The sequence below is a fragment of the Elaeis guineensis genome, chromosome 11 (assembly GCF_000442705.2).
Source record: "Elaeis guineensis isolate ETL-2024a chromosome 11, EG11, whole genome shotgun sequence".
Taxonomy (NCBI): domain Eukaryota; kingdom Viridiplantae; phylum Streptophyta; class Magnoliopsida; order Arecales; family Arecaceae; genus Elaeis; species Elaeis guineensis.
In genome coordinates, this window is record NC_026003.2 from 64602362 (window position 1) to 64615047 (window position 12686).

The following is a 12686-nucleotide window of genomic DNA, read 5'->3' on the forward strand; positions in this document are numbered from 1 at the left end:
TCATGGACTCAATTTCGAACTTTATGGCTTCAAGCCACTAATCAGAGTCAGACCTCTGCATGGCATCCATGTAGGCGATCAGATCCTTGTTGTTTTCATTGAGTTTAACAGAATCACATCTCAGATCTAGATAACAAAGTATCTATCCAACAGATGCGGTACTCTATCAGATCTCCTTAATGGTGCCTCTACAATAGATTCTAGATTTGATCTAATCATGTCTAGTTCTATGAGTTCATCAGATTGTGTCGGTTTTTCTACCTATCAAACTTCATAAGTTCTATATTAAAGACATCAGTACCTTCACCAAGGTATTCTTTTTCTAAAAGAAATATCGAACAACTCTTGTTCTTTAGCATGGTAGAAGTTATATCTCCTAAATTCTTTGAAATACTCTACAAAATAATACATATAGGATCGAGATCCAAGCTAATCAGTCTGCAAATGCTTGATATAAACAGAACACTCCCAAATCCTAAGGTAAAAAAGTATCACTTATGCTTAGTTTATATCTCATATGGAGTCATTACGACTGATTAATTTGGAATCCAACTCAGAACATAACAAGTAGTCTCAAGAGCATAACCCTAAAAGGAGATTGGCCAACTTATAAATCCCATCATGGATCAAACTATATCTAACAAAGTTGATTTCAATAAGAGAGAATCTTTATTCTCTTCTAGATATGTCAAAAAACTCACCAAAAAGACATTCTTCTCTTTGGTCTGATCGAAGAATTTCAATGCTCTTTTCAGTTCATTTCTCTATCGTATTATAAAATTATTTGAATATTTTAAATAATCTAAATTTATGGCAAACATGTTCATAGATTCAATACATCAGTATGTATCAGATTCAGAACATCTTGGCTCATTCACCTTTTCCAGCAAAAGATGACTTGGTCATCTTACTAAGAAGATAGGATTGATAGGTTGACAATGATTCTCAATCATTGATTTTAAGAATTCTTTCCTATTAATCCTATTCTTATTTATATGATCGAGCCTAAATTACCAAAGGTAGGAATCCATGACATTATCTACTCTAAGGAGTTTGTTTGATTGTTGTGTACAGTACACTAACAGGCTGTGTAAATGTCATTTCTTAGTTATCCACATAATTTTAATATCATTCATAATAATATCATAAAAATTATTAGACAATAGTGACAATCACTAAAATGAGATTGTTAGAATTGAAAATAGACTCGATGATTTTTAAAACCAGGATTGGAACATAACTTCCAACTCTAACATTCAGGAATCTCTTGCTATTTTTAAACTTTCTACTAACCTGAAGTCGTTGCAATAATTTGCATGGACTTTCGATATCCAATATCCAGGTAGTGGTATCATAGATAGAGAAATCATAAGGTATTATTGTATAAATATCTTATTCAGCAACCCTTTTCTAATTTCTCTTCCTTAGCCTATTCGGATCAAGAATTATGCCAGACTAGTTCAACCTTAGACTCTTTTATCAGCTCAGGCTCATCAGCCCAAGCACGACTCTTTTGCACCTTCTTTTCTTTTTTTTTTTTATCAAAGAATTATTGCCCCACTGAAGACACATCTTTAGCAATGTAAAAAAGAACTCCTTCAATATTTGAAGGATTCCCTCCCACTGAGTATCAATGAATTTACAACTAAATTTGTATTCTTCGCTGCTCTCAAAAATCCCATACAGTGATCGAATGATCCTCAATAAGAAAAAATTAATCTTAGATTATTGTGATCTTTTGCTCAAGACTGCTAGGCCAACAAAATATATAAGAGTATCCGCTTTGATACCACTTGTTATCCAAAAAAGTTAGCAACCCAAAAGAGGAATGAATTAGGTTCTTTAAAAATTTTAGCTTATTCAAAATTTTAAATAATTATGTGCTTCAATTCAAGCTAATTTGAGTATTTTTGAGGTGTATGTAATGTGCAGAAATGGAAATAACTTAATGAATATAAGGCAAAAAAAATAAAGCAAGAAAATCAAGCCACAATACAAATAAAAAAAATTTATAATGGTTCAGTACAATCTTGCATCTACATCCACTCTCCGAACTTTTATTGAGAATTTTACTATAATCATCCTGATTATAATATAATTATTTTACATGATCTCATAATCAAACTCAGTTGGTTTTCTGGGGGCACCGACCAAAAATTTACATCGTTATTTTTTATATTTACAATCAAACTAGTTGGTTTGTAGGCTCACCAACTAAAATCTTATTAGTTTATTTCCAGATTTGGATGAGCCGAACTGCAAATTTTTTTTATCCTAAAGAAACTTATAAAGAAATCACAAAAATGTGAGATAAAAGTTTTAGCACAAAATAAAAATAAAAAAAAATTGAACTTTTTGATGCACAGAGAAGAAGCTGAATGATTTCTCTTTTAAAGCTTTGTCTTTTCTTCTTTGAAGCTTAGAAGATGTGGAAATAATAAAGATGACTTCTCTTGAAAGCTCTTTGAATTTTGTACACTTAATCACTCTCTTTTTCTTTTCCAATGATATGCAATGAAGCTCGTACAAAAAGAAATCTTTTCCTCTTTAATTTGCTTTCTTTCTTACTTTTCAATTTCATTCTTTAGCTTTTAATAAGCTTGATATTGGTTAGAGAGTGAGTTTTGACCGTTGAGAGATTTGGACTAGCTGTTGGAGTAGAAAACTAGCTATTTGATAAGTACAGAAAACTAATCATTATTGCTGATACGGTACTAGAGGTCAATCCAACTTTCTTTGAGCTATCTTGAGATCGATTCGAGTGCTTCTGGAGTTGACTCTAGCTAAGATCCTAAAAATGTAGCTTTCTATCTTCATTAGGAGGTTGACTCTTTCTTCATAGGAGTTGATTCAAGTGCTACCAGTCTGCTCTAAGTATGCTAGAGTCGACTCCTCTTTTTTGGAATCAACTCTTCAACATCTTGAACTTAATTTTTCTTCTATTTTTACCTCATTTTTTTCAGAGATTAGCTCCTAGCCTTCTGGGTTCCACCCCATTAAGTCAGAAATTTGAAATTTTAGCCTTAAATTCCTTGACTTAGCTTATTTTGAGAGGATCTTTTTCATGGATGAATTCTTCATTCTGAATGCTGGAAAATCTTATATCTATTCTTGAAATATACGATTAGACTCATAATTACTCAAAATTTGATAATCATTAAAATCAATTATAGAATTAACAAGCTTTATTTTTTAGTATTTTGTAAGATGCCATGACAATAATGCCACAAATTCTATAATTTATTCGAAGTCTATTTATATTTCACCAATGTTGTTTGGCTGGCACAAGACTTTGTTCCATGCACTATGCTCCTATCAAATACCTCCCTAACATGGACTACCTTGCATGGATCAAGTGTTTTATTATTGTCAAGCTAGATGTTTCTAATTTATGGAGTTCACTAATCTAATCCCAAAGGCATTAGGCTTCTTTTAAGTGCCACTTATCTGTCTTTTGAAGTTAAACTAGTTCATCTCTGTGAGTTGCCAAACGAGGTAGACAGATGCTTTAGATTTCCTTGGATAGCTGTGGTATCTCATTTTTTCTTGACATAGAAAGCTGGTTAAACTAGTTCATCCCTGTGAGTTGCCAAACAAGGTAGATTGATGCTCTAGATTTCCTTGGATAACTGTTGTACCTCATTTTTTTTGAAATACAAAGCTTTTGTTCCTCTTTTTATCTTGAGTGTTTGACATTTCATTGTAGCACTTTCCATTTTCGTGATCCAGCAGTCCTTAAATCATAAAATATGGAACTATCTTCCCTAAATGTGCATGTCAAAAAGTTAAACTTGCCGCTTCAGTAATAAAATCAAAATGTCAGTTATGCATCGGATGATTGGACATGAGCCGTTAAAAATTTAAATAACATCAATGTCGTGAAAGAAAAAAGGGGAACCTTCCTCATCGTTAACAATTAACTGTTGATGATATATAAGAAACTTAATTATTTAGCCAAGCCTTTATTGAAGCTATAATGTTCATTACTATCCTAAGCTAACATAATTTTTGTTTAATTAGTAACCAATAGAGAAATATAAATTGTAAACTATGATTCTTATGGAATGAAAAGGGCAAAAGGTTAACTTATATATATATATATATATATATATATATATATATATATATATATATATAATTATATATATAACTGTCACTTTATTTTACTTGAACTAATCATTCATTAAAAAGATAATGTCTATAAACTAACACCTCATGCGTCATTGTCTGGTGTTTTTAAAACTACCACTAAAATGCTGTGGTGGATTCCATTCTCTTGACATGCCGCAGACCAATAGCTAGCAATTTAGAACAAACATAGGGTAAAGCACTATTTCTTAAAATTTTTTAAAAATACCACTAAAATATTGTCACAAATTCTATAAGTTGTCATAGTATGTTCAAAGTCTATGCTGGTTTTTCACATTTTATTGCATCATAAAGAAAACAATAATTATTTAACCATTTTTTGAACGTTATATTATTTTTTGTTAAAAACTGATATAGGATTTACTTGAACAACGACACTTGCTTTGAAGATATTGGCACTGGAAGGTAACAGTAGAATCCAATCCTCTTGAGTCATTCATCATTAATTTTTGATGGCCAACTTTCTCGGCCTTAATGTTATTATCAACCTTGGAATCTTTGACGCCATTGATGGTCTCTCCTGTTCACACTAATGTGGCCACTGTTAATGCTTGTTGACCCTTTAGAGTCTGTTTGGTTTTTTCTTTAGAAATTAAGTCTGTTAGCTTGCCAATCCACATCTTTTTTTTGTTGGTTCGTAGGAAGATACAAGTTTTCTTTCTTTCCATTATTTTTATTCTTTCCTCAAAGGATCCAGAAAGGGGAGGTATATAGTGTTGATATAAGTCATGCTCACCTAAATTCAGTTAAGATAACGAGTCCAAATCTCACTGAGTTTTCCAAACAACTCGCTACTAGCTGCGTTTTTCACGTGACATCCCAAGACAAAAAGTTGCCATTTCATGGGGTTGACAACGAGATGACGGAAACGTCAATTAAATTAAATTAAATTAAGACTCATCATGGATCACCATTGCTCTGAGTTACCCACCATCTAGTGTGGTAGCATGGATGCAATTCTCATCATTAGGACCATTTACTGATTACTACATGAGTGGTGCACCTGATGCTACGTTGGACAAGGGAGCAGCATTCTGAAACATGAAATGGGAACCTCTACGGTACTCCAAAAATACCATAGGATACTGTGTATATTTCAGAGACACCCATCAAAGAAGAACAATTATATGATGTTTATCTAAATTATTCAAATATTTTTAAGATTTATCTATTTTTTTAATATTTTAATGTACATGCGTAAGCATGAGGTTATCTTTTTTTTGGTGAATAACTTCGAAACATATGTAACATGTTATGGTATTTTTTAAGTAGCGTAGAGGATCCATCTCTCTGAAACATGATAAGGCCCACAAGTACATTTTTTTCTGGGTGTTGCTAATCAGTACAGTTAGTTAAGAAACATTTAATGTTTCTTGGAATTCAACCAAATTTTTATTCAAGATGCTAACTCATGTGGTATTAAAAGTAAATATTTTTTTATAAGAATAATTATACTGTGCACAAAAAAATATAAAAAAAATATATTTTTTGATTAATAAAAATTTTACTAATTTTTAAAAAATATTAAATATCAAAGGATACTGATTACTACAGGAGTGGCACACCTAGTGCCACATGGGATAAGGGAGCAGCATTCTGGAACATAATCAGCCCCAGCATTATTATTTTTGGGTTTTGCTAACCAGTGCACTCCCTTTGAAACATAATCAGCCCCAGCAATACTTTTCATTTTGGGTTTTGCTATCCTGTGCCCTGCTTAGCAAAACCCCTTTTTTATATATATAAGAAGCCCCAGTAGTACTTAAGTCTATAATAATTTCACACGTATACTGTGGGATTGTTCATCATCAAATCATCGTTTCGATCCACATATTTCCTTCTCCTGATTTCTCACTAGCTCCCTTGGCCTTCTTTGTTGTAGCTCCTTTCTTTCAACCATCTTGATCATCTATTTCTCCTGGATCCATCCCTTCTAATTTGTTCTACTGAGTTTGTTTAAGTTTTGAGGAGGGAAAGAAATAAATGAGTGGCTGTGAGTTGGTGACATCATTTGTTTTGTGAGATATTTTATAAAAGATGAGGTTCTCCCATTCATCAGCCATGCAAATGCGGCAGATGAAAAAATTATAAAACTCAGAGGGGATTTGCAAGATCTAGAGGACAAAGCAAAGGACATGTGGAAAAAAGTATTCAATAACTTCCCATTGCCTCTATAAGCATGACTCAGTAACTAGTGTTAAATGTGTATGAACCATGCAGTATCCTATCATTATAATTGTTATTTGATTTTCTACTATTTTTATCAGGTTGAAACTTTATTGTTATATATTATACTTTTTTATCTTTGTAGCTCAAAATAACAATATTTCGTATTAGATCCAATTATGTGACATGCGTTATATCATGAAAGAAGAAAAGATTTGGATGAGACCCCATGGCTTTTGTTAACATCCGTATGTTACTAGGTATCAGTTTTTGTTCTTTAATTTCGAACATCCACCTGGATAAGTTGAACTAAATTGTCCCATCAAGTAAAAAAGGTTGAACTAATTAAATTGTTAGTTTGATTTGTGAACCGGCGCAGCTTCCTCAAAGTTGTCAATTGGGATTATGCCTATCAAGAATTCCATAGATATGTAAACATAAATCCGACCAATAGGGAAGTACAAAGCTCTGGTGGCTCACTTTCATAGATCCATCCAAATATTGAAAAATATCCACCTGCTCTCTTCATTCTTAATTACATGACTTCGCTTGGATTTAGAAAATCTGCTTGCATGCATTTTGATCGAGCGACTTCACAAGATTTCATAGGTCCAATGGATCTATAAAGTTTCATTCTTTTGGCTCTCTTCAGTATCATGGAACTCATCCTCTTACACTACCTAACTATGGATTCCAAACATGCAAATTTCCCTATATCCTTGTCGATCTTTGAATGACCAAATTTGCTGTTGCAACTTCATATGGATAAATCTTTCATGGGGCTCTGATATGATCATGATAGCAACTTCAACAACCTCCATCTTTCTCATGGTGTGAAGTGCTATGTTCCACTAAAAGAGTTATTCTCTCAACAATGCTCTTGTTTGAATACTGAAACCTTAACATAACCTAAACAACAACAACAACTGTGCTCGATACTAAAGCTAAAAACTAAAGCAAAAAAAAAAAAAAGAATTATTTAGTAATCTTGCCATTTCTTTTACTATTATAGATCTATGATACCACCACATAAATAAGGATGACTCCTTCGCTTTAAGTTAGATGGAGAGAGGAGAAGCATGTGAACCACACTCTTTTTCTTTATCTTTCTTATTTCATTTTCTTATTTGCAAAAGCAAACGATAAAATCTAAAGTTCAAAATATTTTATAAAATGTTGCATTAAGGCTCTAGAAGATGCCGATGTGGCCAAAAAAATGGAGGAAAATCTGGATGCTGGGACACCATGAAAGACCTACAAAAGAAATCCACACTTGCTAGGCTTGTCCGATGGGGGATTCTTCGATACTTAAATCACCCAAAGTTTTGAGAATAATAGAAGAGAGTAGGAGCTTAGCATTGCCTATCTCGAGAGACCCCTTCTTGCCTCTTTACATAAAGATGGAAATATACACCATTACATAGGTTGGTAGGCTGGATCTTGATCTGTTAAGCTGTTAGGATAGAAAATCTAGAGATTATTAGTCATGGGCAATGGCCACGTGCTAACAAAGATTCCAAATGATGGCCATGTAGCTAAATAAGATAGTGACCTGTGGTCGACATACGGTCGAGGCCTTGGCCTGGATTTGTCTTTATTGATGTCGATCATAGAAATTATCCTATGTGGTCGGTGAGATTATGACTTTGAGATCGATCAACATCCAAGCTGGAGGGTCGAACGAGTGCCGACGTGATTATCCTCTTCTATCTTTCTATGGCGATCTCAGCAAATCATCAGCCATAGCCATTAATGGTGTGTTGCTGTCCTCAGTAGATAGCTAAGGATGGTATCTACTATCTTGAGTCCTCCTCGACATTGTAGTCAATCTGAAGTGTGTGCTCGAGGATGAGATCTTAGGACAATGCTCGAGGGCATCCAACCCTGCAACACGCGCCCCCTACTTCCTAGCTCGAAGTGATTGCTTCAGACAAGAAAGTAATAGTCTTTGGAAAATATTCTCAGCATATGTTCGATTTAGTGAATCTGAGTCATCTAGCCTTCAAGTGAACTACTATGTCTTTCCACTAAGTTTGATATTGATTTGAGTAGTTGTTTTGCAAATCATGCCTTGATTATTCAGAGAGACTGGTGCTCATGACCCCAATGCATTTATGAAAGATGAGTGGCTTGAGGCAAATATTATTTTGGCTTTGAAGGCTAAAAGTTGATGGTTATGGCCTAATAAATTGAAGGTTGCTGGGTGCTTTATGTCATTCCTGAGGGAATTAATTCTAAAAGCTGCTCTTGGACCTATCTGGACTTGTCACGTGGCAAGTCATGAGAAGTTCCAAAATGTTTCGTGCAAATTGATTCATGGGATTGAAGATTCATAGAGATTTCATTATTTCAGAGCTATCCATATGGCATGATTCGATAGTTTGATGATGAGATCCACACCATTCAAGGCCCATATAAATAGACCATTTGTCTACTAGATTTTTGCCATCCAATTGATATTCTCTGTTGCTGCATTTTTTCATAGAGAGTCTTTTTCCTTTCTACCAATCAAGAAGCCATGGATTGTGAAACAGGCAGTGAAGAAGATGTCTTCTTCTCATGGGGAGTCTTCATCTAAAAGGGTGAGGACTATCGAATCGAAACCTCTCGTTGCTGCTACATCGACTGTCTTGGGGCTGCCACAAGTCCATCCACTGAGTCAGGCTCCACCTTCCCCTATATGGGTTGGGCGAACCCTCCCCTGCCTTGAGGCAGGCCCTCGCTTCCTTATTGTAGATTCCTACCAAGGTCTGAGATCGCTACACAAAGATTACAAGGCTTCGGCGGCCTTTGAGGAGGAGGTTATCAATGCCTTCGCTACTACTTTTATTCAGAGCTTTGAAGATTGCAAGACCCATCTATTGCATATGGTCCCAAAGCTAAAGCTTAGGCACCTCTGCCCCAACAACAATGATGAGGAAATTGAGGTGTTCTCTTCAGATGAAGATTAGACCTTCATCCTTTCTTGTACCTGCTTTTTGGTGCCATCTTTTTTGCACCTTTTTTTTAAAAAAAAATTAATCAATGAAAAAAGTATGATTTTGTTTATTTTATCTTTTATTTGGGTGTTCTCTTTTTCATGTCATTGATGCTCATTGGCTTGCTAAAGCTTATTCTGACTTTAGCTGCTAGAATTTCTATAGTCATTAGTTTCAGATAGATTAGGATATAGGTTGAGTTTTCATATAGCCTGATGAAGATTTACAAGGTCTATCCCAAATTGACTATTTGGTTATATTTTGGCCAAGTCTTTCTTGTCGATTGATTTTTAACCTCGAAATTAGTCTTCAAATTATTTTCAAGACATTTGCTTGTGGAAGTCCTAACTTGGATCAGGATATCTCCTTGTCATCAAATGATCATCATATCTGAAGTCTTTTGAATGGAGGCTATTCTTAGGATTATATTTTGCTGATATAGATTCTCAAAGTTTATCTCAACAATATAGGATAAAATTTGCCAAGTCGATGACTTCAGTCATATTCTTGAATCTTATTTTGAGGATCTCATTTGTGGTGGTGTTAACTTAGATTAGGATATCCCCTAGTTGCTGACATCTTATCGAATAAAATTTTGGAGGTCTCAGCTAAAGCCAACATATCTCTAAGGGATCAGTCCACCGATCCAATCGTCGGGGTTTAGTTTGGCATTTAAATATCCTATAAGCCTTGTTGTCATCATTTTATCAAATATAATTCAAGAGGTCTCAGTTTGAGCTAAGATCTCTCTGGAGGTTTGTGCAATAAAGGGTTGCATCCATTTGACCTTTCGTAAAAATATTGAAGAAAAGTGACATTATTTCAAGTAATTACATCCTTTATTAGTAGTACATCCAAAGATTCTCAAATTTTCATGTTCGAGGAATCTGAGTACTGTCGAGGGTCTCCAATTTGTACACCCCATGTTGGATTGCTTCTATGATCTGGGATGGTTCGTTCCAATTTGGAGTTAACTTGCCCCATTCTACAGGTTTGGATACTTCAACTCGTCTCACCACTAGATCTTTGGGTTGAAAAGTTTTTGCTCTTACTTGGGAGTTGTAATAGCGGCTACTTGTTGTTGGTACCAGGCCATTCTGTTCCGAGCTCTTTCTCTTATTTTTTTTCAAGTAAATTCAAACTTGTTCGAAGCCGATTAGGTGTTCTTGCTCATCATAGACCTTGAGCCTAGTCAATGGTATCTCGATCTCTATCGAAATAACTGTTTCAGCTCCAAAGATAAGGTTGAACAAAGTTTTTTTGATTGCCGTTTGAGGTATTGTTTGATATGCTTATAGGATGTTATAGAGTTCTTCTGCCCACATTCTTTTCACTTGACTAAGTTTGATTTTCAATCCTTGTAGGATAGTGTGGTGGGTCACTTCAGTCTCTCTCTCAGACTATAGATGTGCAACCAAGGTAAGCCTATGGTCGATGTGGAGCTTTGAATAGAAATTCTTAATTTTTTTGTTATCGAAATGGTGCCCATTGTCAGTGATGATGGCTCATGAAAGTCTAAATCGGTAGATAATCATCTTTCATACAAAATATTATGCTTTTGCCTCGATAATTTTTGTGCCAAGAGCTGGGTTTCGACCCATTTAGTGAAGTAATTGATCGCTATAATTAGAAACTTCTTTTATCTGATCACTTATGGGAATGGTCTAAGAATGTTGATTCTCCACATAATGAAAGGATAAGGAGCAACAATTGATGTGTGTTTGGCCATAAATCTTTTTTGTATGTTAGCATACTTTTGACATTACTCACATCATTTGACAAGGTCAATGGCTCCTTTTGAAGATTTGGCCAATTGTACGCTTATCGGATGAGCTTATGACTCGCCCTCTAAGTGATTATCATAGATATCTTCATGTACTTTTCAAAAGGCATAGTCAGCTTCGAAAGGTCAGAGACAATGGAGTAAAGGTAAACAGAAGGATTTTTTGTAAAGTGTCCTATTGAGGTACACATACCAAGGTGCTTGTTGTTTGATCACCCAGGCTTGAACAAGGTTGGAAGGTAATTCTCCATTAACCAAGTAGTCCATGATGTGATCTATCCAACTCGGATCATGCTCAACCTGAAGCACCATGGTTTTGTCTATGCTCCATATCTATAGATGCTCAATAAAGACTTGTCTGTTATGGTTGGTCAAAATTGAAGTGGCAAGATGAGAGAAGGTATCAGGTCGAATATTCTCCAACCTAGAAATCCGTTAAACTTTTAGGGTTTGGAAGGTTGTCGATATTTCTTTGAGCTTCTAAAGGTATCTTGTCATTGTTAGATGTTGAGTTTTGTATCCACCTTAGAGCTGACGACATGGTGCGAGTTGGAGAAGACTTGAGGTCTTTTATCCTGAGTCCTTTTGTAAGTCAGAGTCTAGTGATGAGAACTTCATACTCGACCTCATTATTTGAGATTCTAAAGTTAAATTGGAGGACATATTCCATTATGACTCCTTCCGAGTTGGAAAAAATGAGCCCGATGCCACATCCTTGGGCATTTATAGCTCAATCAATATGTAGAATCCAATGAAGAAATTTTTCTTGCCCTCGAATCTTATCAAGGATAGATCTTTAGCATCCTCGAATCTTGTCAAAGATGTGTTAGATGTGTGCCCTGGATGCCAGATCGGCTGACACATTCCTGTACAGAACTAAGGGCAAATTTATAATTTTGACTATAAATCAATAAAAGGGTTATTCTTCTATCACATTGTGTACATTGTGTCTGTGATACATCCTTTGAGTTAGTGAGAATGTAAATTCATATTTTCAAGAGTTGAAAATTTAAGGCATGAATTTACATAACTAACTCATAAACTACTCCTGACCATAGGATCATCACGAGGATGGTGATCGATCCAGAAGGTTGGTGTACGATCGCTTTCTTAGAGTAGATGAGTCTTGAGTCTATAGTGTGGAACACCAAGTGAGAGTATAGATATTCATTGAGAGCGAGAGTACTGAGCGTGACCACCTCGAGCAGTCATAAGGAAGTCTACCTTCTCATCGATGACTAGCTCGATGCTGCAGTTGTGTGTCTAGTTCTTTGACCTGAGGTGCATCGATGGTTCACCTTGAGTGTGTTATAGTTTAACTACACCATAACTCGATCTCCTAGCCATTCGAAACTCTAAGGTGTATGTTGGCTGTAGCATATCCATTGTAGGAACCAGATCGCACCAAGATGGCATCTATCAACCTCGGTAGATGAGAGGAGTAGTTCTATGATGATCGAAAGATCGAATCCTTAAGCCCATGGCCATGGCAGAGTGAAATAATGGAAAAGAGTTTTTCATTGGGTTTCACATCAGACTCGAATCGATTGATTGATTCATATGACTGATGTTGGGTTTGACGAGTTCACCTTAACCCTAATTCAGTCGGG